Below are 7,427 nucleotides of genomic sequence, written 5' to 3'. Positions count from 1 at the left end.
CGAAATCCCACTTGGCCATCCTGGAATCATAGATTCCTAGAATGGTTTGGGTTGGAAAGGACCTTAAAGGTCATTCAGTTCCAACCCTCTGCCCATAGATGGGGTTAGAATTAGATGGTGTTTAAGGTCTTTTTCTACCCAAACCATTCTGTGACTCCATGAAAAGCCAGAATGACATTGGTACATTGTCCTGTGACCCTGCTGCCATAACTTCAGGTTTGCAGATTGGATTTAACCCCCTAGACAGTCCTGTAAACAATTGAAATTATGTCCACAAAGTGCTAGGGAACATTTTCCAGCACTCAATTCATCATTGAATTGAAATTGTTATAAAACCCCTTGGTGTTTCTTGGGTTTGTTTTTCTGCTGCTACTGCTGCCTGCGTAAAAACATGGTTACAAAAATAAAATAAGTGAACCATAGACCACTGATCACTTTGAGGAATTTCCCTGATAACTACACCACGTAAAACAAAGCTGGTTTAGGACCAGAAAAGTTCAGAAAGAGCGAGTTTTAAGAGTCCTCACTCCTGCAAATTCAGTGCAAAACTTAAAGCCTTTTAGTAGCAGTGGCAATGCTCTCTTATCCAGTGTGGACCAGGCATTTTTTTTCTTTAATTTCCCTGTTGGAAGCCTTCCAAATGACTTATCACTGATGATTTCTCATCAAAACAGACAGTTCAGAAAGGTCAGCTGCAGGGGTGGCACTGACTGGAGCTCTGGCTCAACTTGGCACTCTTGGCACTGGCAGCTCAAAAGAACATTTTGGCCAAGTGGAAGCTTGAAAGCTCTCAGCAGAGTCCTCATGGCTGGTTTTGATCCAAGAATGGTCACGACAGGGGAACCTGTCACGCAATATTAACCCCAGAGCTGTGTGGATGGAGAGATGACAGAAGCCAGAGAGTTGTCCCTGGTGTGATCAGCCCAAGGAGAGGTGCAGCTCTCCACCCAAGGCCGAATTCCTCCTCTCAGACACACTGGGTTGAGAAATCTCCTCCCTGGCAGTGTCCCAGGCCAGGTTGGACAGGGCTTGGAGCCACCTGGGATAGAGGAAGGTGTCCCTGAGCATGGCAGGAGGTGAAATGAGATTGGCTTTCAGATCCCTTCCAACCCAAACTGTTCCATGATTCCATGGTATCAACCAAATCTCCCATGATTATAAAGAGATTCACTATAAAAGTGCAACCCAGGAAATGAAACCATTATTTCAGCTCCAATAGATTCATGGCAGAGTTGCAAACAGGGCCTGAGAAGTTTGTCTGAGCTGCTTTCAGGGATGCTGAGCTGCGTTTTTCGTGGCCATAAAATCAATCTGGGAAAAACCAGAGATGATCAAGCATTTGAGAACAGACAGAGTCAGCAGAGAGCGACACACACACCTCTTGTCACACGTGCAGCAGGATAAATGGAACAAGCAAAGGTCTGATTTGTTTTTGCTCCCATCTGGAGGGTAAAGCTGACATTTCTATCTGCCAATAGCAATTTATTGTGAAGCAGAGCTGCAGGGAAGGTTTCCTCCTGCTAAATCAACCAGCAGAAGAAATGAACCTTGTGTTACAACCAAGTAAGAAGCTTAATCACAGCCTACATGTCTGGCTGCATAAATAATTCAAATATATCCAGCTGCAATTTCAATATATTAAATCCAAACCTCCCAAACAGCCCCGTGAAAAACAAAAATTAATATTCCATTAGTAAAGAAAAGGAATAAATTGAAGTTCAGGTTTGTTCTCATTTTGTCTTTGGGGAAGAAAGAACATTTTACAACCCACAAGGAATATAACTGATCATCTGAGTTTATCTCTCTTTACTGGAGCCACGGTCAAATACTCTCTGATGAACCCACAGTGCCCCAAAAAATTATTCTAAACATTCCTGTCACTGAGCCAAGGTCATGAGTTTTCGGTGTATCACTGGAGGTAGAAAATGTTTTCTCTGCTTTTCTTAAAAGCTCTGAATTTATTTTTTTCTTACAAATGGTAGCATTCACTAGGTGCTAATGTAGTAAGGATAATTATGTTCTTAACAGCAACAGTGTTCTTTTTGCTGACAAGCATGTTTTAGTATTGTAATATTCAAGGTTTCCATTTGCACTGCTCACAAAAAATTCTTACTGTAAGAATTTGTATTCAATATTAACACAGAGCAGGAGCAAAACCCCATTATTTGTGTCAGGAGAGAGTACTGGATGTCCTGTAAGGTGTGCAGGTGTCTATTTCAAGCAAAACTATAAAATTGTTGCCACTCCCCTCCTCCAGCTTTGAACAGAAATGGGTTTGTGTAACATCTTCTCCATCACATCTTTTTATTGGGGTTGTCTCCCCAAGACACATCTTTCTTCACAAGAACTTACCCATTTTTGTATCCACTCAGAATACAGTATTTTTGTGTCTCAGAAGGTCAAGGCCAGCTGTGGGTGAAGGTGATCCATCCATTCCTTGGACGTGCAGGTTCTCCTGGCAGCATCTCTGTAGTCATCACCTTAGACCTTAGCAGAGTTCACATCCCTCAGGAGTCCCTAAATCCTTTCTTTATGGTTTCCATGCAGTGCATTCAGTGAGAGGAGGTCTGTGTGGTGCACATTTTGCCCCTTTCAAAGAGAAAAATTGGGAATTGCAGTGTCTCCTCTGGCGTTCAGTTTCCAAAGTCCTAAATTAGACAACCCAGCGTTATTTGAGTATATTTGAATTGAGCCTCAATTAATCTGCTGCACCTGCACAGATGAATTTCCCATTAAACTGAATTAACTACCTTGACAAGAACTCTTTAGAAAGGAATTCAAATGAGTGGCTCTGACATTTTAGGTGCTTAATGAACACCTAAAGCCAGGTGAGAGGATTTTCCCCCACAAAGTCAATACTACAATAACAATTGCTCTTTGCTATGTGTTTACAAAGCTGACAAAAAAATTGTTTTTCCCACTCTGTCACACCCAGCAGAGGGAAAGCAGTGTTGCTCTGTGTGCAATAAAATGTAGTTTTTCCTCTTCTCTCCTTAGAGACAGAGTGGTTTCATGGAGAGAAACACTGGGTGGAAAGTTTGTCCACATTCTGTGTCTGAGTGCAAGCTGGGGTTGAATGGGATCTATTCCTGGAGTGAGGAATTTGCACTTGCCCTGGTAAGATTGTGTGAAGAAAGCAAATTTATTTAACTGAAGTGCTCACACCTGAGAAGGTCAGAACAGCTTTACATCAGGGCTCAGAATTAACAGGAGTTCAGAACAATGGAAACCTACATTGTCCAACCTCACCAAACTGAGCTGTATTAGCTTTAATTTGTTCTTCTTTTGGTTCCTGAAAAGTGAAAACTTCTTTAATGAGCTTCTGCAGCCAGATGAAAACAGTGAGGACTCTCATTTTTCTTCATCCCTCAAGTGCTTCAAACCTGTGTGTCATCCTGCACTTCTCCAGCACTTTGCCAGCCCTTGGCTTCTCAAGGGTTTGTCTATCTCCTGACAAGAGATGTGCTGTAGCTCTGTGTGTTTGTGGAATCCACTTGGAACCCATCTCAACAGCTCCCTGGAAATTTCTCCTTTGTTGGAGGAATTGCTGCTTTAAACTTTGGCTTAATAACACCTAAAAAGCTTTTTCCCTGTGAGCAGAGCACAGCACTTGATATGAAGTTTGAAGAACTTCACTCTTGCTCAAGGCTTGGGCAATTTCCAGAGCTGGAATATTACTATGGATGTGAGCAACTCTCAAAAGCGTGTTGCATTAATTTACATTTTGCACTGTAATTAGATTGGATTTGAATGATGAGGGTTGCTGAATTCTGTATTTCTTTTGTCAGCATTAGGAAAGGTGCCCATTGACTCTTGCCACTCCTCAGCCCCACAGATGCAACCCTTGTGTTTGTAATCTGCCAGGAGGATGATGTGTATTGTGAGCTACAAATAAATCATCATGTGCATTGAAGAAATGAACTGAAGCAGTAGAATATTAAATCACAGAATTCCATAATGATTTTGGGTTGCCTTAAACTCACCTCATTCCAACCCCCCTGTCATGAGCAGCTACACCTTCCACTAGGGCAGATTTCTCAAAGGGAGTACTCAGTCTTGAAGATTTGAATTGTCACTTTATTTAGTTGCTCTGACTGTGGTGAGTCAGTGGAAGGGAGGCATTGCCATCTTCCTTTTTTGCAAGTTCTTTTGAGTTTACCTTGACTTTTTCTCTATTCTTTTATGTCTTTTTTCTTTTGGAAAAAAAACATGAAATAGAAGTGAAAATACCTTTTTAAGTATTTTCAAATGGCTGAAGTTAAATATCCCATTTCATATCCCAGTAAAATTCCTATTCAAGTGGTATTTTTATGTTTCTCTTTTCAGGCAAAGAAACCCACACACAGCATGTTTGTTTTAACACTTTGTTCATAATAAAGCACAGTTTGTTTTGTGGGGTTTTTTCCTTCCTTTTCCTTTCTTTTTCCCTTCCCTTCCCTTCCCTTCCCTTCCCTTCCCTTCCCTTCCCTTCCCTTCCCTTCCCAGCAGCCAAACAAATGCCATCAGTTGTTCACACAAGCCCTAATCACTGATCCAACTGATGAATTCCAAATCTTTCCTCTGAGGTGGGGGAGCTGGTGAGAGCCCAGAATTGAGTTGTACTCTGTCATTTTGATTCCAAGCTCAATCCTTGCCCAGTTCTGGCCAAAATTACAGTGATTGTCTCAGAAACTGCTGGTTCCTGGCCAATAATGGAAGCAGAGGAGGATAAAACCATCCAGTCAGGTAAATGTGATTAAAAACAACTTCCTAATGTGCAAAGAGATCCTTGGAAATGTGAACATCCCAAACTGGGAAAGGACTGAGTTCAGACTCAGCCAAGAGGGACCTTCTCCCATCATGGACTGACCGTGTTTGGAATTTTCCCAAAAGCCAGAGACATCCTGGAACCCTCTGTTTAGACTCCTGTCTGTGAACTAAACAGGACACGAGGAGAGAAGGCTGAAATTTCATGGCCAACTAGATCACACTGAATGGGAAATACCTGCTGGGATGGAATGCAAACCTGCCCACATTCCAAACCAAAAATCACGTTACACACATAAATTTATTAGGAGTAATAAATTCCTTCATCACTGCCAGCTGAAGTCATATTTCTGCCACATCCCCATGTTTTTTCAGCTGGAAGCAGATAGGACATAATGAAATATTATGGATTCTCACTGCTTTATGCCAGAGAGCTCAGAGTTAAGTGGCTGATAAGAAACAGCCATTGATTAGGTATCCCAGAGCAGTAAATCTGTAAGAGCTGGGGAAAGCAGATCCTTGGCAGCCGTGGCCAACTCAATGTTGGGGTCTTGCTGCTGGTATTTTATTTCCTTTGTAAAATAAGTTTCATTTGTGGATTCAGGTAAAAAGTGACAATGAGATGTGGCCATTCCTCAGGGCCTGCCAGAAGGAAAGGGAAAGACAGACAAACATGTCTGTGTTTGGCTCAACTCTAGTTTTCTTCACATCACATATTGCCATCACTGTGCTTTAAAAGCCACTTCCCAGCTCCCACCCACACCTAGATTTGGAGCTGATATGAAGTGACAGGACTCCTGTTTGTCACCCAGGACACTTAATTATCAAGGAATTGAAGTTCTGGGTTGAATTAATTGTCCCATCCCTGGAACTGTTCAAGGCCAGGTTGGATGGGGCTTGGGGAAACCTGATCTGTGGAAGGTGTCCCTGCCCATGGCTTTGGGGTCTCTTCCAACCCAAACCATTCTGTGATTTCATGATTCCTGTTAATGTTTGGACAAGATGTGCTTTAGAGTGTCTTTTCTGCCCCAACAAGCACATCAAATCACAGGTTTACAAGCCAGATGTTTTCCTTTCTTTTCCCTCCCTCTGTCCCAGTCATGGTACAATAATTAAGTAGATTTTCTCTGAAAACCAAGGGCAGGGGTGATGTTGGCTGGTCTCAGCATTCCAAGTTATTTCCAGTACCCTCAGACTGTGTGTAGGAAAGACCCAAGGTATTGATCTAGACTGGGAGTGATGCCTTAAGGATTTTTAGCTTCTATTTTTCATGTATTTGTAGCTTTGTTTAGCTCTAGGCTCCATATAAAGGGCTGCAAACCTGTTACCAGCATTTTTTTTTTGACAAAACAATTGCTCAATGGGAAAATCCAAGGGCACTTCACTGCCTCAGAGCCCCAAAATACGTAAATTATAGTGAACTGGGGGAGCAAACTTGGGGTGATTGACATCATCACCTCAAGGTGTAATTGGGGAATTGAGGCCCAACATGCTAATAGAAAGATCTTATAAAATGTGAATAACTCGTGACTCACTGTCCATTTTGGGTGTAGCCTCTTGAGTAGGCTTTGTCTGCCCTGAATATACCTAAAGGCCTTTAATAAATTAATCTGCTTTTTATTCTCCTAACTCTGTCTGGCCTGTGCTTTAGGCCTCAGGAGGAATAGAGATGTTTCCAAGGGGAGAGGTTTGATCAGCAGGGATGGGTGAGATGAACTCCACCAGAGGGTTCCTCACTGAGCACCATAACAAGGGATCTAATGCCATGCACATCAAACTTCTACCTCTTTGGTCTCTTGGCCAGTTTAGTTCTGAGCTTTCCACACCTACACCAGTGCCTGACAGGAGGTGGTGGATTCCCCATCCCTGGAGGTGTCCAAGGAAAGTGTGGACATGGCACTCAGTGCTCTGGGCTGGTGACAAGGTGGGAATCAGTCACAGGTTGGACTCGATGGTCTGGAAGGTCTTTCCCAACCTCAGTGATTCCATGAGATGGGAAATGGCTGTTTTGAGATGACATTGCCACTACATGCCTTTGTTCACATCACCCAACAAAACAGTAAATGCATAAGGAGTCCTGCAGGAGGAATGGTTTCTCTGTGAGCGCATGTCAGTGAGGGAAGAGGTTTTTAGGCTTTCAGAAAGTACAGTGTTACAGCTGTGACACCATGCCTAGGCTCTGTGCCACACCCTCTTGGGATCCTCGGACAATCCAGCATCTTTCTGAGCTGAGGACAGCCTAATTCCTTCTGTGGATTGCACTGAGTCACAGTTCAAAACTTTATATCCCCAGGGTGAGGGAGGAAGTGCAACCCATTGCGTGTGGAATGAAGGTGATTTAACCACTAGGATTCATTCACTACCTGGGAAATTGCTTTAATGTCACAGAGATCACAAAATTCCTCATCCTGGCATTTTGCCATGGAAACCACAGGGGATCAAAGGAAGAGGCTGTCATTTGCCACCTTTAAACATGATTCTTTCCAATAGAGGAAGATGCTTTTGCAGTCATGTACAGCTGCTTCATCACTGAACTTACACAAAGAAGCCCTAAAAGCCAAGCTCCAAACCTTCCAGACATGGATGATTGTTCCAGAAAACCAGAAAAATTGTTCTATCAAATTCAGGAATATGGTGTGTGCCCCAGAAAACCCATGCTCTGTTGTTTGCCACCCAGGAAG

This window comes from Lichenostomus cassidix, chromosome 2 (assembly GCF_008360975.1).
Source record: "Lichenostomus cassidix isolate B80296 chromosome 2, HeHo_3.0, whole genome shotgun sequence".
In the NCBI taxonomy this organism is placed as follows: domain Eukaryota; kingdom Metazoa; phylum Chordata; class Aves; order Passeriformes; family Meliphagidae; genus Lichenostomus; species Lichenostomus cassidix.
Note: the sequence above shows the minus strand (reverse complement) of the source record.